Raw genomic sequence first — 27,668 nt, 5'->3', positions numbered from 1 at the left:
ATTTTGTTAAGTGCCTTTTCTATGTTTATTGAAATGATCATGTAATTTTTTTTTGCATCTTCAACATCATTGGTTTTTAAATTTGAAGTATAATTGATATAAATATTATATAATTTACAGGTGTACGATGCAGTGATTCAGAGTTTTTAAAGGTTATACACCCTTTATGGTTATTATGATATATTGATATATATATGGGATATATGATATATTGATATCGTATATGATATGACGTCATAGGGATATATACTATATTCCCTGTGTTGTACAATATGTCCTTGTAGCTTATTTTATGCGTACTAGTTTGTACCTCTTAATTCCTGTGCCTTTATCACCCCTCTGCCCTTCCCTTTCCCCTCTGGTAAGGATTAGCTTATATCTGTGAGTTTGTTTCTTTTTTGGTACATTCACTACTTTGTTTTTTTAGATTATACGTATTAGTGACATCATACAGTATTTGTCTTTCTCTGTCTGACTTATTTCACATAGCACAATACCCTCCAAGTCCAGATAATCATGTGATTTTTAAAATATTTTTATTGATATGATATATTACATTAATTGATTTTTCAGATGTTATGCCAACCTTGCATTCCTCAAATAACTTTTACTTGGTCATGGTGTATACTACTTTTTATACACTGTTGGATTTAGTTTGTTAGCATTTTATTGAGGATTTTGAATCTATGCATAAGAGATATTGGTCTGTAGTTTTATTTTTTGTGGTGTCTTTGGTTTTGGTATCAGAGTAACATTGGGGATATCTTTATTTTTCCTCCCTTTTTAAACGGTAGTTTTTCTGGGTGTGGGGTATGAAATTCTTGGCTGGCAGTTTTTTTTTTTAAAGCTCATTGAATACATTATCCCAATGACTTCTGATCCCCATTGTGTCTAATGAGAATTCACCTGTTAATCTTATTGGATTCCATTGTAGTAATGGTTTGTTTTTCTCTTGCTGTTTTGCAGATTTTCTCAATATATTTGGCTTTCAGTATTTTTGCTACTTTGCATTTGTCCAGCTTAGAGTTTTTTGAGCTTTTTAAATCTGTAGATAAGGTTTTTCATCAAATTTTGGAAGTTTTCAGCCATTATTTCTTTCTACTTATTTGTTTCCTTTCCCTCTGATGCTCCCACTACGGATATGTTGCACTTGATGGTGTTCCCAGCATCTCTGAGGAGCTTCGTTTTCTTTCATTCTTTTTTCTGTTTGTTCTTCACATTGCATAATCTCTATCAATCTGTCATCAAGTTTGCTAATTACATCTTCTGCCAGTTCACATCTACTATTGAGCTCATCTAGTGAATTTTTCATTTCAGTTATACTTTTCACTTCCAAAATTTTCATTAAAGACATTTCTGTTTATCTTCTCTATTCAATAAGGCATTGCTATAAACCTCTCTTTACTTCTTTAAGAATGGTTTTTAGCTCTTTGATAATATTTATAATAGCTACCTTGAGTTCTTTGTTAAATCTGACATCTGGTCATTCAGATGCAAGTTTCTGTTGCTGGCTTTTTTTCCATGTGTGGATCAAACTTTCTAGTTTCTATGCACATCTTGGTTTTTTGTTTTCTTGTTTTTGGAAATTGTACTTTTAAAATAGTGTAGTGATTCTGGCCTCCTTTTGGGTATAGCTTTTCAGGTCATCACTTGATATTTGTTCTGACCAGGAGGACTTTTCTCATCTATCTTCCTCCTGATTCTTCCTGGTAAACTAGTCAGTTTCTGGTTTAGTCTGTGTTGAAATGAACATACTGCTGCCCTCTGAGCTGTGTAGGGTCTCCAGCCAGGGCCATGGAGCTGGGGGTGGGGACAGCGGCATCTTTCTTTCATCCCTGCTTCAGCAGCTGAACGTTTGGTGAGGGGGTGTGGCTGTAGCCTTTGGTCTTCTCAGCTTGCCTTTCCTCACGTGGAACATCTGCTTTATGAATAAGCCAGAAGGAAGGTGATTGTGGTCCCAGTATTTCTCAGCATCCCACTACCAAGGTAGCTTCTCCATCCCCCTGGTGAGTCTGGGGAAAAGAAGGGAGCTCTCATCTCTCAGCTGTGGTCACCCAGATCATAGCCTTTGCAACAGTAATCTGGGAAAGAAGAGAAATACTGACATCCTACCCTTTCTGGGAAGATATTGCAGGCCTCCATTGGGAGCAAAGAGGAGAGAGTCCTGTGCTAATTGCTGTACTCAGCTAGTGTGGAGTTTCCATAATGCTGAGCTGGGAGGGGAGAGGGAGGGAGTAGGTCATAGTTCAAATGCCATAGACTCTTACTGTTCTTATGAAGTTTTATTAGGTTTTCTTGAATAAATGTTTCTTCATTTTCTGTAAGCCCTTAGGACCATTTCCAGAGACTTTAAATGGTTCCAGAGACTTTAAATAATTTTCAACAGTTTCACTGGGGAACAAATCTGCAGAACTCCTCACACTGCTATGCCAGAAGTACAACTCAAGCTATTTGACTTTATGCTAAGGAAGATGAGGGTTTATCTTTCTTTGCTCTCTTCCCCATTCTTACCTTACTCTTCCCACTCCCCTCTTCTCCCAATAACTCTATGAATATTTCCTTTTCTGAGCAAGTTTTTGTTTTCCTTAACTGCATTTTAAAAAAGTATCTTTGCTTGTCTGTAGTTATACAAAGAAAAACCTCCAACTCTTGGTTAGTAGTGTGACCCTCCTCTTAAGATATTTGGATGCATCAGGTTTACTATCAGTTTCATCTTCTTGGAGAAGTCTTCCAGGGCCTTCCACTCTGCTTCCAGTTGGATGACTTGCTTTTGACCCCTGGTACACAGATGTCACCCTGGATCCATCACTGTCAGCCTGCAGGAGATCTCTGTGTCTCTCAGCTTCCTGGATCTCACGTCTTCCTCTTTCTTGGCTTATTCCTTTGTTTCGGTGGAGCACATCCTCCAGTCATTACTGAGAAAAGATATGTGGGATGAATTTCTTGAGGCTTTGCACATCTGAAAATGTCTCATCCCTGATTGGCTTATTAGTCTAGGTATAGAATTCCAGGTTGGGAATTATTTTCCTCCAGAAACTTTGAGCATTTTTTTTCTATTGCCTTCTGGCTTCCAGAATTGCTGTGAAGAGAAGGAAGCGGTTCTCATTTCTTATCCTTTCAGACTGGAAGCTGAGAGAATCTTCTTTTAGTTCTCAGAGTAGTGACATTTCTTGACAATGTGCCTTGGCATGAGCCTATTTTTATTTATTGCGCTGGGCCCTCTGTGAGTCCTGGAAATCTAGAAAGCTCTTCACGTCTGTGATATTTTCTAAAATTATCCTATTGATGATCTCTTACACCCTCACATCTTTCTTTTCTTTCTGGGACTATAATTACTTAAAAATGGAGCTCTTAGACAAGTCCTCTGGTTTTTCTTTCTTTTTCTCTCCTATTGTCCTTATCTGTCACTTTGGAAGAATAAACCCTATCTCCCAAGTTTTGCTTTTTAATTTCTGCTATTATATTTTTAGTTTTTAAAAGCTTTTTTACTTTGTGCTGAGTCTTTTTTTTTTTTTTAATGAGAACCCTATTTTAATTTCACCTGTGCATGCCTTGTGTCATCTCCTTGATGATATTAAGACAGGTTTTTTTCTTTTCCTTTCTTTTTTTTCCTCCCTATTCTCTGTTATCTTAAAGTTGGTCTTTTTTGTTTGGTTTATTTTTATCTTTCAGGTTTAAAGCATTCTTCCGATGTCTGGTAAACCTCAGCTATCTGTGCATATTTAGCAATAGCCAAGTAGGAGCAGAGTGGATGCTCTGACTACATGGATGTGTCTTGTAGGCTGTGGGCTTCTTTGCATGGGGATCTAGCCAGGCTGTTTAGTTGGAAAATCTCCAGTGTGGATGTCTCTAGGGTTTTTTCCTTGTTCCACATCATGTTCCTCAGAGAAAGCTCTTCCAGTTGGTCTGCCCAGAGGGTGTAAGCCTGGCTGCTGGTGTCCTGAGAGCAGAGTGGTGGGAGGTGATTGGGGTCTTGACATCAGCTTACTCATTCTCCCTGTCATCAGTAGACCACCATCCCAAGTATTAACACTATGCCTTGAGCCCCCATCTATAGATGTCTAATCTGTGATAACCAGTTCTAAAAGCTGCCTCTCAAATAATCCTCTTTGTTTGAGTTGCCCTTTACCTCAACTTCCAGGGGTACCTGATGCTGCCAATTCCTGAATCTTTGGGGAATTTTTTTTCTCAATTCATTTTTCTCAATTGTCCATTTATTTTCCAACTCTCGAATTTTTCTTCCTGTGGTTTCATCTCCCATTCTCCCCATCCTTCTAGGCGCCTACCTTCAAACAGTTAAGAAATCCCTTTACTGTTTTAACATTCAAGGGGTGGGGAGAAGCAAAGTGGTTTTGCGTGTCCAATCTGTCACCTGTACATGGATGTCTTCTCTTCGTGTTGCCTTTCCCATCTAGTAAAATGGAGACTCCATGCCTTCAGTTGCTGATGCCCAAACTTCGGAGCCATTCTTCACTCTTTCCCCTATGCGCCACATCCAATCTCTCAGCAACTGCCTGAACTTTACCTTTGAAATATATCCAGGACTTTCCTGGTGGTCCAGGTGTTTAGGAGTCCATCTGCCAGTGCAGGGGACGCGGGTTTGATCCCTGGTTCGGGAAGATTCCACATGCCACGGAACTAAGCCCGTGTGCCACAACTACTGAGCCTGTGCTCTGCAACAAGAGGAGCCCCTGTGATGAGAAGCCTGGGCCCTACGCTAGAGAGTAGCCCCCACCACTGCAATTAGAGAAAGCCGTGCACAGCAACGAAGACCCAGCACAACCAGTTATATATTATATAAACCAGAATTCACCACCTGCACTGCTGCTACCCAGGGCCAAGCCACATTTCCCTCACCTGGACGCGGCAGGACTCTCCATGCTGGCCCCTCTTTTTGTCTGTCTTTGCATCCCCTACAGCCTGCTCTCCGTACAGCAGCTTTTTTACCTGTCATATCCATCACTCCTCTTTCTAAAGCTCTCCTGTGGCTCCCATTTCACTCTGAAATAAGAGCCCAAATCCCACAAGGCCAACAGGAGCCTACCCGATCGAGCCCCACACACCTTCCCAATCATACTGGCCACTTGGGCATCTCACAACATGCAAGAAGGCTCTTTCCCTGCCTCTTGCTTCTGCCTGGGTCTTTCTCTAGGTATGTTCCTCCAGATCCCTGCAGGGCTCACTCCCCCACTTCCTTCAGGCCACCTGTGACTTTCCCTGACCTTTCTATTTAAAAATCAGTCCCTCTTCCTCTCTGGGCCCTCTCCATCTTTGTTATCCCATTTTATCTTTCTGTATTTGGGCTTCCCTGGTGGCTCAGCTGGTGAAGAATCCGCCCACAATGCGGGAGACCTGGGCTTGATTGCTGGGTTGGGAAAATCCCCTGGAGAAGGGAAAAGCTACCCACTCCCTGGCCTAGAGAATTCGTCTCAAAGAGTCAGACACGACTGAGTGACTTTCACTTTCATAGCAACTCTTGAGATTGCATATACTTCTATTTCCTTGTTTAGTTATTTATAGTTATCTTCCCCTCTCTAGAATGGATGGTCTCTTGAAGGCAGGGATTTGGGCTTATTTTGTTCACTGCTGTATCCTCACCACCCACAACAGTGCCAGGCCTGTACCAGGTGCTCAACAAATCCGTGTTACATACGTGAATGAATGCTTGACCCCAGCCCTGACTTGGGACTGACCTTATACTAGGCAGGAGATGTGAGGAGCTCTGGGTCTATAGTCCTTTCTGCCCTTCATTTATTTATTAATCTGCTTATCTATCCATGCATTATTATTGCTGTTGTATTAATATTTAACATGAGACTTCCCTAGTGGCTCAGTGGTAAAGAATCCGCCTGCCAATGCAGGAGATGCAAGTTCTATCTCTGAGTCAGTAAGGTCACCTGGAGAAGGAAATGGCAAACCACTCCAGTATTCTTGCCTGGGAAATCACATGGGCAGAAGGAGCCTGGAGGTCTAGAGTCCATGGGGTTGCAAAAGAGTTGGACATGACTTAGTGACTAAACAACAACAACAATTAATATTTAAGAGCTATAAAGTGGCAGAAGGGGGATGTGGTCCCAGCCTGTCTGACTTCAAAGCCTTGGCTCCCGAGAATGCTGCTGAGGCAGGCCCTCCACAAGGTTGAGGGAATGATTAAGACCCAGTTCCTCATCTTTGGGGAAGAAGTTAGAACAGAGCCTGGTTCCAGGCTGTCTGTGCTCATGAGCATCTCCCTGCTGGGTGGACAGTCCCTTGAGAGAGGCCAGCAAGGTCCAGCTCCAATGATGCTGTCTCTCAGAAGCCCCCGAGCACCGCCCGAGTGGATCAGCTGCTCCTTGATTGCTTCATCAGGGTTGAGCACATCCTTCTATCAGGGTGAGCACTTCTTGTAATTGGCTGCCATGCTCTGTCTACCCTCAACTGTGAGCTCTTCTGAGACAGAGGCTGGGTCTTGTTGAACTCAGTGTCCCCAAAGCCCAGAGTGAGGCCTGCAGCCGGGAAGGCACCAAAGGAGCAGCTGATGAATGATAAATGATGCAGAACAGGGACGTGGTTGAAATGGGGGCCTGAGCTCAATGTCAAGCTCTGCCACTCACTAACTGTGAGTGTGATCTGGGGAACTTCCTCAATGCTCCGGGCCTCGATTCCTTATATATATGGGGGGAAAATAGTCCCCCGTTCCGTGAGGACTCAGAGTTAATGGAGGAAATTGCTTTGTATAGTGCCTGGCTTGGAATAGGCCGATGGTTAGAAATTACTGCTCTTGGGAACCAGGCCTCTCTGGCTCCGGTCCACCAGCTCTGAGCACCCCCTTCCCCTACAGCAGGTGCCCGCACCTGACTTCTTTCTGGTGCTCAGGGCAGCTGCTGGGCTCTTGGTCCGCCGGCTTGGCGCTCTGCCGTTGAGGGATTGGCCTTTCTGCACTTGGTTGGCCTCCAAACAGCCTGGGCCGGAAACATCACGTCCTTGTTTGCTGGCCAAACTGGAGACTGTCATACATGGAGCACCTGAGGCCACCCTTGGGGTAGCGACAGGGCAGCAGGGCACTGGGTGAGGAGCGGCGCCTGGACACCCGGACCAGCGCTGCAGGAAGTGCCGAGGCAGGCAGGGGTGGAAGGGGTGGGGGATAGGTTGATGGCAGGGCGGGGACTGCCTCGAGGACTTAGGCAAGTCTCTATTTGTGCTGTCTTTATGAAAAAGCCAAAAAGAGTCTGATTAACCGAGGCATGCAGATTTCCAAAGCCGGTTTTCTTTGGCAGATCATCAACTCCCACTGAAGTCAGGGTCCTTAAACTTTTGGGGAGGAGACCCTGTGATTCCTTCTCTGAAGCCTTGAGCTCTGGGGCTAGGGGCCCGAAGCAGGCTTTCTGACGTTCCGAGTAGTGCTCTTCTGTGTTATTAATTGTTAAATTCCTGAACTCCCTCCAGAGACACACCAGGGTCAAGCCTATCGCACTCCGTGTCCCTTTGGCGTCTAGCGCAATGCTTGCCACATAAGCATCATTGCTACAGCTATCTTTTTCTCTCATTTTTGTGGAGAAATAATTGACATACACCACTGTATACGTTTAAGGCATCCAGTGTCAGGGTTTGATTTACATTTAGTTATTTTAGGAAGTACTTACCCCAATCCTGAAGTGCGTGCTCCTTTCTTCCTCGTTTAGGGATGGGAAAGTTAGGTTCAGAGAGGTTGAGAGGCCCCGCTGAGGTCGCACAGCTGGAGGTGGCCCAGCTGGGATCTGACCCCTCCGAGGGCTGTCTTATGAACTGTGTCAGCCTCCCTCTGTCATACTGAGCAAGCGTTTGTTGAGTGACTGGCAGGGTTGACGTGCGGTGATGGGTGGATGCGTTTGAACAGCTGGCCTTTACCAGCTACAGCTGTTCATCAGGGACCCGAAGAGAGACGGTAATCCCATCTGGGGGTTGGGGTCAGGCGTGGAGATCTACCAGAGATTTAGATATTCTGGTGGGGTCTGGAGCCACCCAGAGGTGTTTGCAGCCTTTGAATGACACGGCAGAATCTGGTTTCCAAGGCAGAGGGTTCTCCAAGCCCTTACCGTGATGGGAAGTACCTTTCTCAGGGATACCTGGCAAGAGTATGCAGCTGACAAGTTCTTGTCTCAGCACCCTGGTTCAAGAGCCCGTCTTAATCACTGCTCAGTGCGTCTCCCTGTCTGAGTGCTCTTACTGGCCACCTGACTCCTGAGATGCCTCTTCTTGCTGCCCCTCGGGCCTCATCTGTTACCCCACACCGCTTGGTCTCTCTGCTCCGTCCAGCCGCACTAGCCTCCTTGCTGCCTCTTGAGCGTGCCAAGTGCACTCCCACCCCAGGACCTTTGCTCACGCTTCTCCAGTGTCCAGAATGCTCTGTGTCACCCAGGTGCTTTGCCTGACTTGCCTCCCCTCCTTCAGGCCTTGGCTGAAATATTGTCTTCTCAAGAAGGCCTTTTCAGATCATCTTTTTAAAAATTCAAACCCCACTTCTCAGCAGTTTCTAGACCCCCCCTACTTAATTTTTCCATAGCACTTACCAGCACCTGTCATTCTTTTTATTTTACTTATTTTTTGGTTGATTCTCTGTCTCCCTCGACTAGAATATAAATCCCATGAGGACAAGAGATTTTGGTCTGTCTTGTTCATGGCTGTGTCTCTACTGCCTAGAACAGTGCCTGGCACAGACTTAGTGTTTTGTAAACATCTGTGTATGGATTCCCTCAAGCTTGCTTGAATCCAGGATCTCTCCATCATCGTATCTTTGATGAGCAGCTCCAAAGACAGATCCCGTGATACCCCATCAGAGACCTCCTGCAGGCTGACATTGATTCATTTATCAACATCCCTCAAATTGGGTCACTTGACAGATTATGAATCTACTTAACCATCCAGTCCCTCAGCCCTGACACATAAGCTCCCAGAGGAAAGAAGGTGCATCTGATTTGTTTGATTTTATGAGCAAAATACATTTAATACTTTGCTTTGTACACTCTAATGTCTAATACATATTTGCTGGAAAAACAAAAACAAACATCAAGAAGAGCAGCAGGGAAGAGGTCTCCTCCAGAGTAATCTGCAAACTCTCAGTCTCTTGTTTCCCTATGATGCTTGTCAATTCCCACGGGCCCCTTCCCACCCCAGTCCCCATACTCCAGCCTCGGTGGGGGGACAGCATCTGTTTACATATAGATAGGATACGACTGAGCGACCAACATGCTTTCTTAGGGGCCCAACGGCTCTGAAAGGAATGAACAGAGAGAAATCAGCTGATACTCTTTAGGGGAATCAGGGAAAATATTATGCAGTTTAATGTATTTAAACACAAATTGTTTGCTCTGACAAGAGGCCCTGGGGAAACTGGAGAGAGCCTGGCGGGTTGAGTGCAGAGTAGAAACACAGAGAGATTCCACCCTCTCGCTTCGTGGAGGTCACGTGGAAAAACTGGGGCTCCAAGCACCTTTAAACACGTTATTTGTTTGGTGCCCACGAAGCACACGTACTTTATACCAAAATATCTCATTGCATCCTCATGACAGTCATTTCCTTTCACGGCAGGAGAAACAGAGGCACACAGCAGGCCGGGGACTTGCCCAGGGCTGCGGAGAGCGCTGGGGAAGGGCGGGAGGAAGCCCCAGGCTCGCTGGTCCCCACAGCGGCCCAGTCCTAACCTTCACCTAAGCTGCCCAGTTCTGGGTTTGGGGTTTGCCCTTTCCTTTGTGGGGAGGCAGTCAAGCCCTGAGGCAGTGGGATGGACTTGACGACCTCTCACACACCTGCTTCATGTCCCCAGAATCCCTTCCGGATGCTTGGTTACTGGGCCAGGTGGCCCACAATTCCTGCATCGCTGTATGAGCTGTGACCCCCAGTCAGTGGGGCCGCGCCAGCCACGGAGGCCAGGGAGGTAGGAGGAGGGAGGGGTAAAAGCAGGGAGAGACCCGGTCTCGCTCTGCAGCGTCGGCCTGGGCTCTGGAAATGAAATGCCTTTTAATTTCATCGTCCGCTTTTCTTTTCTCCTCTCCATCATGCTGTCTGGTGCCAGGAGGCCCTTGGCCACAGGATGAGTGTTTAACAAATCTGATAAAGCCTTTATTTGGCTGGCTGCGTGCTCCCTGGAGCTGGGCTGGCCTGGGAGACATTACTTCCCTCAGGCTTCACACCTGTGCCCAGGGTGGGGTGGGGGAGAGATGATGCCTGGGACACAGTCCCGAGACCTGAGTGCTGGTCCCAGCTCTGCCACCCACTCTTGTTTTGACTTCAGGCAATCCCTGGAAACCTTGGATCTTCCGTGCAGCGTCAGGATTAGACGAGGTCAGTGGCTTTATAGTTTTTTAAGCGGTGAAACCCAGTTTCCCCAAGTGGAAGGCACTATGGAAGTCTCCCCGTGGAAAGATCTGGCCCTTGGCCGCTCCGCCCCTGAACCGTGTGTGTGTGTGTGTGTGTGTGTGTGTTTGAAAGATGGCAGGCTTGTTTCTGCTGTGGGGCCTTTGCACTGACTTTCCCTTTTGCGCGACTAGACTACCCTCCCTCTGGCGTGATCTGGGTGGCGCGGCTGGCCCTTCTGCTGTCATTCATTCAGGAGTTAGCTGGGATGTTACTCCCTTAGAGAAGCTTCTCTAAGCAGCTAATGATGTCCCACACCCCAGCCACTCTGCACCTGGTTTCCATTTTACCGTGTCCTCAAGGCTCCTTGAAACTTCCTTGTGTCTTTATCTGTTAAAATGTGTATGGGCTCTTTTCCCTACCAGCTTACAAGTTCCGTGAGGATAACTTGGTCTATTCACTGTTCCCTTCATAGCAGCAAACACAGTGAAGGTGCTCAGTCTTTCAGTGATGAATGAATAAATGATGATGACCTAAAACAGGTGAGGGTGATGTTGATCTGGGTGTGGAGGGCTGTGTAACCCCACTGGTTGGATCATCCCCTCACAATCTCCATCCTCCGTCTTTGAGGCCCCCTGCCAAATGGCAGCCCACTCCAGTGTTCTTGCCTGGAGAATCCCAGGGACGGGGGAGCCTGGTGGGCTGCTGTCTATGGGGTCGCACAAGAGTCAGACATGACTGAAGTGACTTAGCAGCCCTCTGTTGGGGGCTTCGCTTGTGGCTCAGCTGGTAAAGAATCCACTTGCAATGCGGGAGACCTGGGTTCAACCCCTGGGTTGGGAAGATCCTCTGAAGAAGGGAAAGGCTACCCACTCCAGTATTCTTGCCTGGAGAATTCCATGGACTGTGTAGTTCATGGGGTCGCAAAGAGTCGGACATGAGTGAGCAACTTTCATTTTCATTTGCCTCCTATTGGGGTGCCACACAGCCCTGTTTGAAAACCATTTGGGCTTCTCCTAGCAGCTCTGACAATCCGTAGCCAACGCCAAAAGCGTGGTACAGCCAGGAAACGCTGGGGCTTCAGAGAAGGGCAAGGTGAGGGCTGGTTTCCTCTCCGAGAAGATGGCCCTTATCTTGGTTTGGAAATTTAGAGCTGGTGGAGAGAGCCTTTGAGGAGGAAGACAAGCAGGCCTGGGAGTGGGGAGGAAGCGGGCTCGTGGGCCTTCTCCAGACAACCATGAGCCAGCTGGGTTGGCAGGAGGCGGGGAGACTATGGGAAATGTTGGATGCGGCCAGCTACCTGAGGGTCTTGAGTGTTAAGGTGGGATGCTTGTGCCAGATGTGTGGTGTGTGGGGGTCCGCCCTGAGGTCCTGAGAGGGGTGGTGGAATCATCAGGGCCTTGCCTGTGGGCTGTTGAAAAGGGAGAGGGGGAAAGTGGAGGCAGGAAGACTGGGAAGGAGGCTGAAAGATGAGGCCTGGGGGTGGGATGGAACAGGAGTGGGATTCAGGAGAGAAAGGGAATGAAGACGGGAGCTGACTGGGCAGTGAGCTTATTATGGAGGGAAAGGAAGAGGGAAGAGGCTAAGATCGTCTGCAGTTCCCCATCAGCTTATGATGCTCTGGTCCAGGAATCGCCAAGGAGGACTGTGTTGGCAGGGATGGTGGGGGAGGGGCCAGGCTTGTAAACAGCCCCTCCCCGAATCCCAAGCCTAGAGGGAGGCAGTTGCTAAGGCTTCGCAGCCCAGCGGGGCGCCCCGCCCCAGCCCCCCTGGCAATCCCCCACCTTGAGCTGCCTGGGCAAAGAGAAGCCTCTGGGGCAGCCCTCTGCTTTGGCTCCCTCCCTGCACCCTCAGGATTAGGTCACCCACGGACCTCAGGAGCGGGTGGGGATGACTCAGTGTCGACTCACCCGCACCACAGAGGACAGGGCACACCATGGAATATGCTGGGAGTGCCGGCTGGGGGTGGTGGTGGGGGTCTCCTTTGGCTTATGAGGACTGCAATGTCACGGGCATGTCTGCGGAGGTCTGCATTTCCCAAGCGACAAGGACAAGGTCATGTTCACTATCCCAAGGGTCGTTCCCTGAACCCTCTTCTCCAACATGAGCCCTGAGCACCCCATAGTCCTTGCTGTTCAGAAAGAAAAGGGGTCAGAATTTAAGGGCACATTCTATTCAGGGGCCCATTTTAGAGTCTGGGGGAGCTTCCTGGAGTGTGTGCCCTGACCGTCAGAAATGGAGGATATTCTTTGATGTCGAGAGTCAGTTCTGGATCTTGGGGAAAACTTACTCTGGAATTGGAAGACAGATTTCAGAATTCTAGGCTTGTTCCAAAACTCTGGGCTCCGTTTCAGAATTCTTGGGAATGTTTTGGAAGCCTGGGGTGTATTCTGGAATTCTGGGATATATTTCTGAACTCTGGGGACCTGCTAGAGTCCTGGGCTGGCTCCCCGTCATTCTCCTTGCACTTGTCTTATTTGCTGTGATCTGCCTGTACAGTTGGTTGCAGAGAGGCAGTTGCTATGGCAACAGTAACCGTGGGGTGTATCAACTCCTAGCATTTACTCTGAGTCTCTGACATTTTAGCTGGTGGAAAACCACAGTGAGCTCCCGAGAGCCTGATGAGCAGGGATTCCTGCTAAACCTGTCTTTGAGCTTCCCTCCCCGCCCCAACCTCAAATAACCTCCCTCTGGGCCCTGGAACTGGCCGCCCCGACACTCCCTTGGGCAAATGAATATTCAAAAGCAGTCAAAAGTGTATTCAAATCTCATAAACTTCCGCCTGCCTTGCTCCATTTAAATGCAACAGCATCTTCTGTTTTGCCCCATTTATCTGTCAGGAAAGGGAAGGTAATTCCAGGAGCTGAGAATAAGTGTTTTTCCCAAGTTGCTTTAACCTCCTAAGTGGGCTAACAGAGGGGCGGGGCTGGGCTTCTGGCACTACAGACTGGGCGAGGCAAGTCTCCTAGAATCCTAAAATGCTGGACCACGCCTGCTGAGACTGTGGTCCAGGGAGGGGGAGTGACAGCACATGAGCAGCAGAGGCTGAAAACTAGGTGTCCTGACCCTCAGGTTAGGCAAGCCCCCACAGTGGCTGAGTTCCTGACCACTAGGCCCCCTGTCGTCAACTTCTTTCCTCCCCTCTCCTCTCTTGGGGGCACTACCTGGGTCAGCCTTCTTGCCTGAGCCCCTGCTTCCATCTACAAGATCATAGACTCTCACATGTGGGAGACCCTTGAGAATCATCTGGGTTCTGTGGATGGAGAAACTGAGGCCCAGTTCAGTTCAGTTCAGTCGCTCAGTTGTGTCCGACTCTTTGCGACGCCATGGACACATGGCCTGGCACATTAGGCCTCCCTGTCCATCACCAACTCCCGGAGCTTGCTCAAACTCATGTCCATAAACCATCTCATCCTCTGTCATCCCCTTCTCCTCCTGCCTTCAATCTTCCCCAGCATCAGGGTCTTTTCTAAGGAGTCAGTACTTTGCATCAGGTGGCCAAAGTATTGGGGTTTCAGATTCAGCATCAGTTCTTCCAATGAATATTCAGGATTGATTTCCTTCAGGATGGACTGGTTTCATCTCCTTGCGTCCAAGGGACTCTCAAGAGTCTTCTCCAACACCACAGTTCAAAAGCATCAATTCTTTGGCACTAGGCTTTCTTTATGGTCCAGCTCTCACATCCATACATGACTACTGGAAAAACCATAGCTTTGACTAGACAGACCTTTGCTGGCAAAGTAATGTCTCTGCTTTTTAATATGCTATCTAGGTTGGTCATAGCTTTTCTTCCAAGGAGCAAGCATCCTTTAATTTCATGGCTGCAGTCACCATCTGCAGGGATTTTGGAGCCCAGAAAATTAAGTCTGTCACTGTCTCCATTGTTTCTCCATCTATCCTCCGTGAGGGCCAGAGACATCTTCAGACGGTTGATCAGTGGCAGACCAGGGACCTTCTGAATTTCAGGCTCTCAAATCCCAGCACAGAGCCCTTGCAGTCACACTTAGCTCTCCCATATTATTAGTTATTACCTCATTATTATTATCACCTCATATTATTAGTTCAGCATTTGTCTCTCCATCATCCATGCATCATCTGTCCATCCACGCACCCATCGTCCACCTATCCATCCAGCCATCCTTCATCTGTCATCCATCCATCCATTCAGAGAGATTTTAAGTACCTACTGAATGTCCTGTACAACCTTGGGCCTGAGCAGTACAGGAAGCTCACAGCTGTCTCACCGATATCTTTTAAGATTGGGGCCATCCAGTCTATGTCACCTCACTCTTTGCTTCTGCTGAAAAGAAATTCTCCCATTGAGATCAGCAAGTGCCCATCCCTGCCCCTACGCCCACTTCCAACACACCAAGCTCCTTCTAGTCTCTGCCCTTTGGCTAGTGATGTCCTTCCTGCCTGGGGCTGCCATGTATGTGTGTGTTTTTAGTGGCCCAGTCTTGTCTGACTCTTTGCAGTCCCATGGACTGCAGCCTTCCAGGCTCTTCTGTCCATGGGATTCTCCAGGCAAGAATACTGGAGTGGGTTACTTTGCCCTCCTCCAGAGGATTTTCCTGACCCAGGGATCAAACCCACGTCTCTTACATCCCTTGCATTGTAGGCAGATTCTTTACCAGTAGTGCCACCTAGGAAGCCCCTCATCCTCCACAAAGTATTTCTTCACCTTCCTAAGCCACCTGAGCTGTCTCTCTCTTACAATCCTTGGACAATGAGCCCCTATTTCCTGCCATTTGGTTTTGTCCCAGTTCACTCTTTGAGACCCGGCTCCATGCTATTTTGCAGCTAATGTTGCTGTTGGCATATTACATTTGGGCAATGCTGTGATGTAAAGATATGCCAGGAGATGAGGAGTCAGACAAGGGATCAATCTTAATGTTATGGGTGAAATACTGTGTGATCTTGAGCAAGTCGCCGGACCTCTCTGAACTGCTGAGGTCTGCAGTGTGGGTTCCTGAAATGATGCCTGTGAGAGTCTGGAGTGCTGAATGGACAGGAGGGGGCCTTCCTCGGCTCAGGCTCTGCCGTCCTGTGTGCTTCCTGGCCTGGTGGTCCTGAATGACTGCTGCCAGCTTAGGGCACAGACATTCTTCCCTATTCCGCATCCCCTTTGGGGAGCAGAGTTTCAGGGCTGTTTCCCTAGAGAGGTCTTGCTAAGCAGTCTTTTCTTTCTAGTCCCTTCTCTCCAGGTGAGATCCAAGGCAGTGGTGCGGGGTGGGAGGGATATCTCTTTTCTCCCAAGAAGACTCATTTCCTCTATCGGTTGAAGGTGAACGGAGTCCGGACTGGCCTTTGAGTGTTTCTGAGGGGCTGTGGCTTCCTTGGGGACTACCTCCTGTCTGTGAAAACAGGAAAGCACCTGGCGGTGCCTTGATTTCCACCCTGTGGGTTCCTGACTTTAATCTTCATCATGTTTTTCTTTCCTGAAGTGTGGCTTTAACACTCTCTGGGGGCTGTGGGAGGAGGTTTGTGCCTTAAGCAGCTTTTTTTTCCCTCTCCCTAGTGATTGATCTGTGCTTTCCAGAGCTGAGATGTCTTCCGTCACTGTGGTTCTAAGAGATGAAGCAGCCAGTTCCTTCCCCGCTGCAACATAAATCAAAACAGGGGTAAGAACCATGCATCGGCCTCAACTGTGCATGCACGTGTGCCCATGGCATACACAGGGCCGGGTATGCACACAGGAAGGCGTGTGTTCACGCGGGGATGGGCGTGCCAAGCTGACACCTGTGCTCACCTCCCTACAGGCACACAGGAAATGTTCGTGTCCCAAGCCTGTGGGCTTAGCTGCATCTCCCTTTCCCACTCAGGGGGTGTGCACTCGACCGGGTAGATTCACACGCGTGGGCGTTCTCCATGTGCACGGGCTTGCACACCCACAGGCCCCTATCTGTGTAAAAATGCAGACCCGTGTGCATCTACATGCTACACAGGTAATCATGATAGCTGATGGTCACACACACCTTTGCGCCAGGCACTGTGAACTTAAGAGTATGAACAGTTGAGCCCTTGCAATGACACTACGATTGTATACCTGTGGCCGTGTTATTAGCCCCATTTCCCTGGATGTGGAAACTGAGGCTCAGGTTACCTGACTTGCCCAGGTTCCCGCAGCTAGGGCGTAGGAGGGCTGGGGTTTGAACCTAGGCAATCAGTTGCACAGTCCATACGCATAACCACTCTGCAGACAGGCACTGCCAGGATTAAGCCAGGCCCTAGCCTGGTCTTTCCCTCTCACAGGACGGGAAGCACAGGCGAGTATGCGCGGGGCATAAATATCGGCACGTGGTGGGAAGCCGCCCTCTTGGGAACCGCTGGGAGCGTTTCAGCTTTCTCAGGGGGCCAGTGCCGCGAGGCTCCAGAGCTAGCCTGTCTAAAACTTTACTTGAGTTTTCTTTTCTCAAATCATGTGCCCCAAGGCCCAGCTGAGCCCCATCAGGTGGGAGGTGGAGAACCAGACCTCGCCCCCCAGTACTGGGTCTTTGCCAGCAGTCTGGCAGCTCTTAGGGCCCCTGTCCCATCTTGTTCCCATCCCCAGCCTCATCTCCTCCTGTTGAGATCACTTTTAAGGGCCCCTTTCTCCCACGTTGTACGGTGCAGCTGAGGATCTCCCTTGGGTCCTACTTCCCGCTCTGCTGCATTTCAGCTACGTGACGTTGGGCAAGCTTCTTAACCTCTCTGAGCCTCAGCTTTCTCATCTGTAAAGTGAAGATCGAATTGACACCTTCCCCAAGAGGTAAGGGGAAGATTACAGGAGTTAATCTGGGGAAAGGGCTTAGAACTGCCGCGAGCACTTAGCCACTCTCACCACTGTCCCCGTTGCTCTAGCTCTCACTGTGCTTGTGCCGGTGACCGTCAGCCTTCCCGGGCAGGTCACGTGCTCCAGAAGGGCAAGACCACGGCTTCTGTCTCCTGTCCCAGGGCCTGGCTGGGTCCCTGGGCCATTGGATCTGCTCGTCGTTGATTACACGTCTGAACAAGAAAGCCTGTTCTTCTCCCTGGTGGGACCAGTTCTCTCCACAAGTGAGATAAAGCCCATCTCTCTGTCTTAGGAGGTGGGGTGAGGCTGCCGGCTCTATGCCAGGGATGCAAAGTAGGGCAGGCCTCCCCAGGGGGGTTGCCGTGGCAACAGGAAAAGTTGTGCTCAGAGGCAGACACACACACGCGGGTTGGGCTGGGAGGCATGGCGGTGTTGCCTGCCTGGAGTAGGGAGACAGGCTGTTGAAATGGCTTTGGAGCCTCAGTGACTCATCTGTACCATCTGTAAAATGGGGACTAAGCTGCCAGCTCACGACTGGGTCATATTTAAGGGAGTCATGATGGGGAAGCCTGTTGAGCGCTGCAGCAGGCCGGGCTGGTCTGCTGTGGCTCTGTTCCCCACAGCACGGACGCACTCCGGGAGAAAGGACGTTGCTTTACTCACTGCTATTCCCCCAACGCCTAAAAATGTCGCTGGCACATCATCGCTGCTAATAGGTATTCGCTAAATGAGGAATGAGTCAACTAAGTTTGGGGACATCTCAAGTTTCTGCCCCAACCTACATCTAGAATTCTCCCAGGCCGTGATTCTAAGCTGTGGTCCACAGTGGAGACCCCTCCATACCAGCCCTGACCTACCTCAGATGCCGATGGACCTCTGAGTACCAGCTCCCACCCTAAAGGAGACCTCTGTGAGGGCAGGCAGGGGCCTGGGGCCCATCCAGCCTTAGGAAAATTGCCCTAGACTGGGATTCTTGGTCTTGGCTGATGATGGAAGCTTGGGGTGGCGGGCAGGGCGGGGAAGTGGTCCTGGTGGATTTAATGAATTCTGGTCCCCAGGCCCCTTCCCTGTCCTATGAAATTAACTCTTTGGGGTGTGGCTCGGCATTTGGGGGTTGTACCACACTCCCAGGGGATTCTAGGGACTTCGGCTCAGGACACAGCCTCCTGCAGTTGTGGGGGTTTTCAGGGGTCTCCCTGACCAAACCAGGGTCTGGCACTTCTTGGACACTTGGGGAGACTGAGGTCCAGAGAGGGATATAACTTGGCCCGGCACTAACTCTGGTGCTCCTTTGCCCTGTACATGGCCAAGCTGCTTCCCCATCAACCCGCATGGGGTCCACCCAGCCTGGCTTCTCCTGTGGGCTGCCTGATATAGCTCCCACCTGGGTATCATCCCTGAGTGACAGGGAAGGAGCAAGGCGGCCCTGGGTGTGCAGCCTAGGTCTTCTTTGGGGCTTCTTGGGCAGCTGCTTAACTCTCTTGAGCATCTTCCTCTGCAAAATGGGGATAACACGACCCATTTCATGGAGAAGTGGGTTAGCGAGGCAGTTCAGAGTGTGGACTTTTGCAGCCACGGAGTACTGTTTGTGAATCCTGGCTCCACGGGGTTGACAGCTGTGTGACCTCAGGCTAATGACTACCTCTCTGAGCTTTAGCTTCCTCATCTGTAAAATGGGCGAGACGGATCCCAGCTTCCTGGAGGTCATTGTGAAGATTGTGAGGGTACCCGTGAAGCACATAGTTGGGGGCTCAGCTGGAATGAAGGCTTTTTTTTAAAAGAAGGGCAAGAAGGTGGTGACTCAGATGTCCAGCCTGATCCATTTCAGCACTATGGAGAAGCTAGAGAGAAGACCGGAAGCTTTCCAAAGGGCGGCCCAGAGCAGGGGTGGTGGAGAGGAGAGGTGTTTGTTTGAATAGCCAGAAATGCTTAGAGGCCCCTGGTGTGTGTCCATTAGCTGTTCCTGCTGAATCGGAGGGAGTTGGAGGCTGGGGGAGTGATGAGCCGTCACAGCTGTGCAGGACTTTTCTCTGCTGAAAAGCAGTTTCCAACTCGTTATCTTAATGCGTCCTCACAATAACCCTGGTAATTGTTAACCTAGGGATCAGGCTTCCTGTGTCAGATGGGGAGATGAGAGCCCAGGAGGTCAACTGGCTCCGCCAAGGTCACATAGCTCAGCGGTAGCTGGAGACGGGGAGAGGGGAGGGTGACTGTCGGTTTAAAGGGTGGTGACGGGCACAGGGGTGTCCCTCCTGACTTGGGGCCAGCTTGACTGCTCCTGGCTGCAGTGCTCTGAAGCCAGATGTCTGAGTTCACGTCCTGGCCCCGCCCTTCCTACAGGCGTGCCTTGAGGATGTCACTTAACCCCTGTTAGCCTGAGTTCTTCATCTGTCAACATGGACTGCAGCATGTCCTTCACTGTCTCCCAGAGTTTGCGCAAACTCATGTCCATTGAGTCGATGATGCCGTCCAACCGTCTCATCCTCTGCTGCCAGATATATGCCCCTAAAGTCACATCCCTAGTCTGGACCTCAGTGTTTCATCTGCCAAATGGGCACTTACCTGGGACCAGGCATTGCACTAGGCCCCCGCGAGTCAGGATTTTATGTAATGTTAGCAGCAGTCAATGAGGCTGGTCCGTTTAGTCATCACATTCTTCAGATAAGAAAACCAAGATGTGGAGTAGAGTGATGTGTCTGTAGTCACTTGATTAGTGACCAGCATAAGCCAACTCAAACTCAGACCTGAGATTCTAGGCTCCACGGCCCCTCAGTGGGCCTGCCCCTAGGTTTCCCTCTGGGGAACCCTTTAGGACTGCTGAACTTGCCTGGGACTTTGGAGTCTGGGGGCCGGTATCCGCCTGGCTGCTGGGGCAGTAGATTCCAGCCTCACCCCTGCAGGCAGTGACCTCTCTCTGCACCCTGCCCTGGCACAGGGCTCCAGTCCTAACCAGATCTTTCCGCTTCCCTGGGGCCTGGGGGTGGGTTGGCAGGCCCCCGGCCCCTGCGGGAAGGCCGGCGCTGGAGTCCAAGAGCTAGTAATGACCCTGTTTTCATATGGACGAAGCTCGTGGTCTCTCCCCATGCTCGAATCTGCTCCTGGAGCTCCCATTCTGGGAAGAGGCAGCAGCAGGTTATGTAACTGGATGTGGGTTATGTAAGGATGTCGCAGGCCCTGGTGGGATTGGGGTATGGGAGCCGCACCCCCCACTCCCTAGCCCCTGCTCCCAGCCCCCAGCAGAAGCTTTGGGAGGGGAGTCCAGGCTCAGCCACCTGTCCTGCCAAATGAGGTGGCACCGGTCAGGGAGTTGGAATCCTCGCCTCAGTCCTGCTGTCCTGCGAATGGGACAAATCCCTTCACTGTCCTGGGCTTGGGTATCTTCTTCTGGAAAACCGAGGGCTGCCTTGGGTCGTCTCTCGGGGTCCTCTCAGCTCTAGGGGTGCTGTCTCTCACACCCGAGAGAGCGAGCTTCCGATTTCTAGGTTCTGACTCTCGCGTGAGCCAGGCACATGCTCTCTCTGGGCCCCCATCTGCCTGTTTGTCCAACAAGAAAATGGGCTCCACTTCCAGTTGCACTGGTGCCCGATGTGCCTGGTCCTTGGCGGTTTCGGAGGTGGGCAGCAGGGTGACGCCAGGACATCGCATCCCTGGCTCTCTCCTGTGCCCCCTGATCGAGTCCCAGCAGCCCCCCACATGATAATAGTGGCAAGGAAGACAGCTACCGTTGCTGGGTCAGGCTCTGTGATAAAGAGCCCTCGGAGGTGTGTACTTCTATTATCCTTATTTTACATGTAGTGGCTGAGGCTCAGAGAGGGCCAGTGATCTGCGCCGACTCACACGGCCAATTCAGGGACCAAACCAGGATCTGATTCCAGGCTTGTCCACCTCCAGAGCCCCTGACTCTGTGAGTCTGCACAGAACTGGCCTAGTTCTCTGCGGAGTCCGGAGAACCAGCTATAGCCAGATGGCGTAAACAGCCCTGCTCTGCAGTCTAGAATCCAAGGAATGTCCGCCCCCCTCACCAGCCACCCCCAGGCCTCTCTGGACTCCCCACCCCCTGGTGTTCCCTTGGTACCACCCACGGTGGCCACAACGGCATCTGTGTGGTGGGCAGCACCGCCTGCAGGCTGAGTGGGCAGTTGGCACTGGGGGGTTCATGGGCACTTGTATTTTTAAGCCCCAGCTCAGGCCAACCTCTGAAGTCAGCTCAGGGGTTTTCTTTAGGCACTGCTGGCCCTGAGTAGGAAGGCAGGGTGGCTTTCTTGGTGCTGGGAGGTGCCCTGCCAATAAGTAGGGCTCTTACCAGCCAGGGAGATGCTCGGCTCCTGCTGGGGGCTGTGTCCGTTGGACCCTGGGAGCCCCAGAGAGGCTGAGCACAGATCGTGGGAGCAGGGGGCAGGGTGGAAGCTTGAAAAGAGAAAACCAGGGTGAGCAGCGGAGAAAGGATGGTGGGATGCCGCCAGAAGGAGTTCCAGGAGGTAGGTGGGCAGGCCCTTCGAAAGCTTAGAGTCCAACCCACTCACTCTGAGAAGGGGAAGCTGAGGTTCCAAGAAGGGAAATATCCAGGTCACACTGAGTTAGAGGCAGAGTCAGGACTCGAACCCAGAGCTCTTGATCACCAAGCAAGAGCAGTCGTAGACCAAATTTTCAGCCTGGCTCCTGGGGAAGTCTTGCTCCTGGGCAGGAGAGTTTTATCCGCCCTGGAGGAAGGTGAGGGCGGAGGGGGCCCCTCCTGTACCCACCGAACGCTGCCGTGTTGAAGGAGCCCAGGCAGGGTTTGAGGATCAAGGCCAGATGGCATCGGAGGATGTGATGGGCTGTGGAGGAGGGTTTGGGGGCACCCCTGGTCCATCAACTCCGGGAGTTGGTGATGGACAGGGAGGCCGGGCGTGCTGCAATTCATAGGGTTGCAAAGAGTCGGACACGACTGAGCGACTGAACTGACTGAACTGCTCCATCCCTTCTGACGCTTGGGGCGTTGGCCAATTTTCTTGCCGCTGAGCCCTGGTACCACGAGGGTCCCTCATGCCCTCAGCTGGACACTGAGGGCACCGGGAGTGGGGGACACATGGTGAAAGGGAGGCACAGAGTGGGAAGAGCCAGTCTGCGCCCGGGCTTGGAGGCTCTCAAGCTGCATAACGTTGTCACAGCATCTTTCTGGGCTTCAGTTTCTTCATTTATCCAGTGGGGACACTCACTGGCATTTACCATGTACAGTAAGTCCCCTACCTACCAACGAGTTCTGTTCTGAGAGTGTGTTCATATGTTCACTTTGTATGTAAGTCCAACGAAGCTAGCCTGGGTAGCCAACAAACGCGGTTGGCTGTATGCACTGTGCTGTGCTGAGTCGCTTCCGACCCTTTGTGACCCTGTGGACCGTAGCCCGCTAGGTTTCTCTGTCCATGGGGTTCTCTGGGCAAGAATACAGGGGTGGGTTGTCATGCCCTCCTCCTGGGGATCTTCCCAACCCAGGGATCGAACCTGTGACTGTTTTGCCTCCTGCACTGGCAGGCATGTTCTTTACCACCAGTGCCACCTGGGAAAACCCCAGTATTTTCACACAAATAACACATAAACAACCCCCCACCAAAAAAAAGAACATTTTAAATCTTAGAGTACAGTAATCTTACAAACACGTGGACTAATGTAGTGGACATGTAAACCCACGCTCACATCTTTGAAAGTTTGCAACTTGAAGATCTATACGTAGGGGCCTAAACAGTTTGATATGTTATTTTATTCAACTTTATTTTTTTAAATGTATTTATTTTTAGTTGAAGGATAATTGCTTTACAATGTTGTGTTGGTTTCTGCCATACATCAATATGAATCAGCCATAGGTACACACATGTCCCCTCCTTCTTGACCCTCCCTCCCACTGCCCATTCCATCCCACCCCTCTAGGTTGTCACAGACCTCCAGTCTGAGTTCCCCGAGTCATACAGTTTCCTCAGCTTTGTGATGATCCACCTTTCTGGTGAGGAAACTGAGGCTCTGAGAGGTTACGTGACCTGTCCAGGCTCACTCAGTTGCTAAGTGGCAGAACCTATGTCTGCCTTTAGAATGCAGGCACCTAACCAGCATCCGGAGCGTCCACCTGGGTTGCTCAAATGCAGGAGAAGAGCACAGGAACACGCAGCTTGTACGTCTCCAGCCGGCCTCTCCGGCTCGCTTTCTCTTGCCTCCCGCCAGGGAAAGGAGGCCCAGACCCGTTCCAGGCCTCTCTCCAGACTTCTTCTTGCCCACCCTGCCTAATCCATTCTCCATACTGTTGCCAACAGGGCTGGCCTTCTGAAGACACGAGCCTGATCCTCTCATTGTCCAGCTTGACATGCTTCCATGGCTCTCTTCTGCCTCTGCGGAAAGTCTAAATGGCCTAGTTTGGCATTCAGGGCCCTTTTAAATCCAGTCCCTCCCCACCTCTCCGGGGACCCTCTGCTCTGGCCACATCCTTCCCTGGACTGATTTTCTTCTCCTCCCTTATGCCTTTGCTGTGACAGCTCTCTCTGCCATCTTTACCGTAACCTCAAACTCCTACTCATCCCTTGAAACCAGTCCAGAGTCACTTGTCCTGTGAAGCTCTCTGTGCCCGCCCCTGGTGGAATGCCCCTGTCTCTTGGTGCTCCCATCAGCTGGAGACTGGTTCTCAGCACCGAGTTCTGTCGTAAATTGTTTGTGTGGCCCTCTCCCCAACTCACCCGACAGCACCTGAGGGCCCCTGGCGGGAAGGGCCTCTGTGGGCCACTCCAGTGTGCCAACCCCACAGCTGGGCACAGTGAACATTTGTTGCTGAGGGAATGAGTCAAGGGCATGGATCGGGAAGCTGCAGAGGGTGGTAGACCAGAAGTGGTTCTTTCTGGGTAGAAGCCACGTCTTGGGTTCTGGCACAGCTCCGTCTGCATCCCACTCACCAAGGATGGTTCAGGTTGAGAGCTAAGGACCCAGCGTCGGACAGATGTGGAACCGAGCCATGTGATGTTGGGTAGGTCGCTTAACCTATTTGAGCCTCTGGTTTCTTATCTGTGAGCTGTGAGTATTCAGATCAATAGTGCCTGGGAAATGGCTAGATCAGAGTTTAATCTTCAGTGGGGCAGGTGCTCAGTACGGGCTTTGTCTCTTCTCCTGCTCCCTTCCCCTTCAACTTCACATCATTGCCGTCATCATCGTCATCTCCAGCCTTATGACCATCATTGTCACATCACCTTCTTCCCAACACCACTGTAATCCTTATCATCATTATCACCACTCCCAGCACCACCGTCATCCACGGACCACCACCTTGCCAACATGAGAGTGCTGTGTGCATGACTCATGTGGTCTGTGACCTTTGGAGCATGCCTTTTTTCCCCACTCAGCATAATGCCCTTGAGGTTCATCCAAGTTGCTGTATACATCAATAGTTTTTTTTTTTTAACTGCTAATTGTATTTCATTGCATGGATATACGGGATTCCCTGATACTTCAGTTGATAAAGAATCCACCTGTAATGCAGGAGACCCTGGTTCATTTCCTGGGTCGGGAAGATCCGCTGGAAAAGGGACAGGCTACCCACTCCAGTATTCTTGGGCTTCTCTTGTGGCTCAGCTGGTAAAGAATCTGCCTGCAATGTGGGAGACCTGGGCTTGATCCCTGGGTTGGGAAGAGCCCCTGGAGAAGGGAAAGGCTAACCACTCCAGTATTCTGGCCTGGAGAATTCCATGGACTGTATAGTTACGAGCAATGGCACACCACTCCAGTACTCTTGCCTGGAAAATCCCATGGGCGGAGGAACCTGGCAGGCTGCAGTCCATGGGGTCTCAGAGTCAGACATGACTGAGCGACTTCACTTTCACTTTTCACTTTCATGCACTGGAGAAGGAAATGGCAACCCACTCCAGTGTTCTTGCCTGGAGAATCCCAGGGACAGGGGAGCCCGGTGAGCTGCCATCTATGGGGTTGCACAGAGTGGGACACGACTGAAGCGACTTAGCAGCAGCAGCAGCATAGTTACGAGAGTGTTGTGCAAATGAAATCATGTAGTTTGTGACCTTTGGAGACTGTTTTTTTTTTTTTTCCCCCCACTCAGCATAATGCCCTCGAGGTTCATCCAAGTTGCTGCATATATCAATCATTGGTTTCTTTTTACTGCTGACTTGTATTTCATTGTATGGGTATACCAGTTTGCTTAACCATCTGCCTATGGAAAGACATTTGGGTTTTTTCCCCCTGTTTTTGGCTATTACAAATAAAGCTAGTATGCTACCATGATATTAATGTAGCCACTCCTTTTTTAAAAAAATAATTGTTTGCACGGTATATTCTTTTCCACTCTTTTTTTCAAACTGTCTGTATCATTATATTTGAAGTTGATTTCTTATAGATTGTGTATGGTTGGATCATGTTTGCTTTTGAAAAAATCCATTATGCTCATCTCTGTCTTTTAATTGTTCTATCAATGTTAAAAACTTGAACACTTTTTAGAATTCTATTTTGATTGACCTAGAGTGTATTTGAATGTATCTCTTTTTATAGATGGATTTTTAGTGGTTTTTCTCGATGTTACATTATACATACATAACTTATCACAGCCTACTGGTATTTATACTTTACTGGTTTGCACAAAATCTTCCCTCCTTTAAAGTTCCTTTCCCTCCTTGTTTTAAATATAATTGTTTTAACTATATTCTCAGCATACATTGAGAACCACATCAGAAAATGTGGTGTGGGTCTTCTGTCCCTTCTACTGAGCTTGGTCATGTTACTGAAGCCAATAAGTGGTTGGCTTATCACTCTGCCCCACAGAGTACCTGGGACATAGAGAAAGTCACTCATTCGTGCCCAACTCTGCAATTCCATGGACGGTAGCCCACCAGGCTCCTCTCTTCATGGGATTCTCCAGGCAAGAATACTGGAGTGGGTTGCCATTCCTTTCTCCAGGGGATCTTCCTGACCCAGGGATCGAACCCAGGTCTCCTGCATTGTAGGCAGATTCTTTACCTGAGCCACCAGGGAAGCCTCAGTAAATATTTGTTGACAGAATGAGTGGATGAATGAATGAGCGAGCGAGTGAGTGAACGAGTGTGTATTTGTATTGCCTCACTCATTTCACTAGGTGTTGTTGCTGACTAGAGATTCCTTACTGATGGAGAAAAGTTGGAGTCCTAGTCCGCTGGGGCTCTGGGCAAGTGGCCTGTGGGGAACCCTTGAGGCATAAGCTTTCACTCTTAGGGGGCAGGCCAACTGAGAGGGAAGAGGAGATCAAGGAGTCAGCAATTCATACAGTCGCTGACCCATCGATTCACCTACTCATCCACAGTTGGGGCCAGATGTAGGTTTTCATGCCCAGAGGAGTGGGCCCATGAGAAGGGAGAGATGGGGAGCAGGCTGTCATTTTATCCATCCATCCGTCTATCTACCTATCTGTTCATGTATCTATTTATCCATCCATTCCCGATGACTCAGCAGGTAAAGAATCTGCCGTCTATGTAGAAGACACAAGAAACGTGAGTTTGATCCCTGGGTCAGGAAGGTCCCCTGGAGAAGGAAATGGCAACCCACTCCAGTATTCTTGCCTGGAGAATCCCATGAACAGAGAAGCCTGGTGTGCTACAGTCCATGGGGGTCACGAAGAGTCAGACACAACTGAATGACTAACAATTTCACTTTCATCCATCCATCTATCCACCCATGTGTGCATTCACATATCATCCATCCATCCAGGATTTGGACAAGACTGTTCATGGTCCTTAAATGCCAGTTTAGGGCTTTAGATTTAAAGCTTTTTTTTTTTGGTGACAGCTGTCAAAGAGAGGAAGTTAATTTGCATGAACAGCCCAAGTGCATGCCGGAAGCTAACTGGGGCTTAAGCAGGGATAGTCTGTGGATCTTGGAGCAAGTGGAACATCGGCGTTTCAGAACGGGACCTCCTCACTCCTCGTGACAGTTTTAGAGAAAGATGAGGACCAGATGGGACACAGTTACTCTCAATGAACCGAACACCTGGATTACGTCCTCATTAACCATTTTATACTGACTCTAGAATACAGGGCAACAGATGGAGTGGTCTGGTTGTTCTCAAAAGTCCTGGAAAAGAAGAGCACCCGGTTAGGCTTTCTGGCATCGTTGTTGGGTTCAAAATAAATTTTGAATGAGTAAATAATCTGGGAGGGGGTGACTTTCAAATGCCCCTGCCTTTCAGTAGAGACCACAAGTATCTTCCCAAGGTCAAAGCTGAGACTGGGGCTGTGAGAGGGACCAGGTCTCTTGGAGGAACCAACTTTCATTTTATCTTTGCCCCTGTGCCCCCCTGCACAGGCCACGCGTGGTTTCTCCCTGTGATGAGTGCTTGAAACGTATGTGTGCCAAGTCTCTTCAGTCGGGTCCGACTCTGTGACCCCATGGACTGCAGCCTGCCAGGCTCGTCTGTCCATGGGACTTTTCCAGGCAAGAATACTGGAGTGGGTTGCCATGCCCTCATCCAGGGGATCTTGCCAACCCAGGGATCAAACCCGTGTCTCTTACGTCTCCTGCGTTGGCAGGTGGGTTCTTTACCACTAGACCTGGGACTCCCCCGTCTGAAGCATAGTCAGTACCAATAATTCAAGAA

General features: G+C 49.9%; 1 long non-coding RNA gene across 1 annotated transcript; it reads left to right on the top strand.

Annotated features, from left to right (window-relative positions):
- Positions 1–659: 659 nt before the first annotated feature.
- Positions 660–25,328, top strand: LOC147377305 (uncharacterized). The gene is made up of 2 exons (XR_015136595.1): positions 660–17,059; positions 17,152–25,328. It is a non-coding gene; the product is annotated as an uncharacterized LOC147377305 (long non-coding RNA).
- Positions 25,329–27,668: the final 2,340 nt, after the last annotated feature.

The sequence above is a fragment of the Bos grunniens genome, chromosome 2, assembly GCF_055505025.1.
Source record: "Bos grunniens cultivar Pamir isolate PY7600 chromosome 2, Bosgru_T2T1.0, whole genome shotgun sequence".
Classification (NCBI taxonomy): domain Eukaryota; kingdom Metazoa; phylum Chordata; class Mammalia; order Artiodactyla; family Bovidae; genus Bos; species Bos grunniens.
The sequence above is the reverse complement of the archived record's forward strand: the minus strand, read 5'-3'. Positions and strand labels throughout refer to the sequence as shown.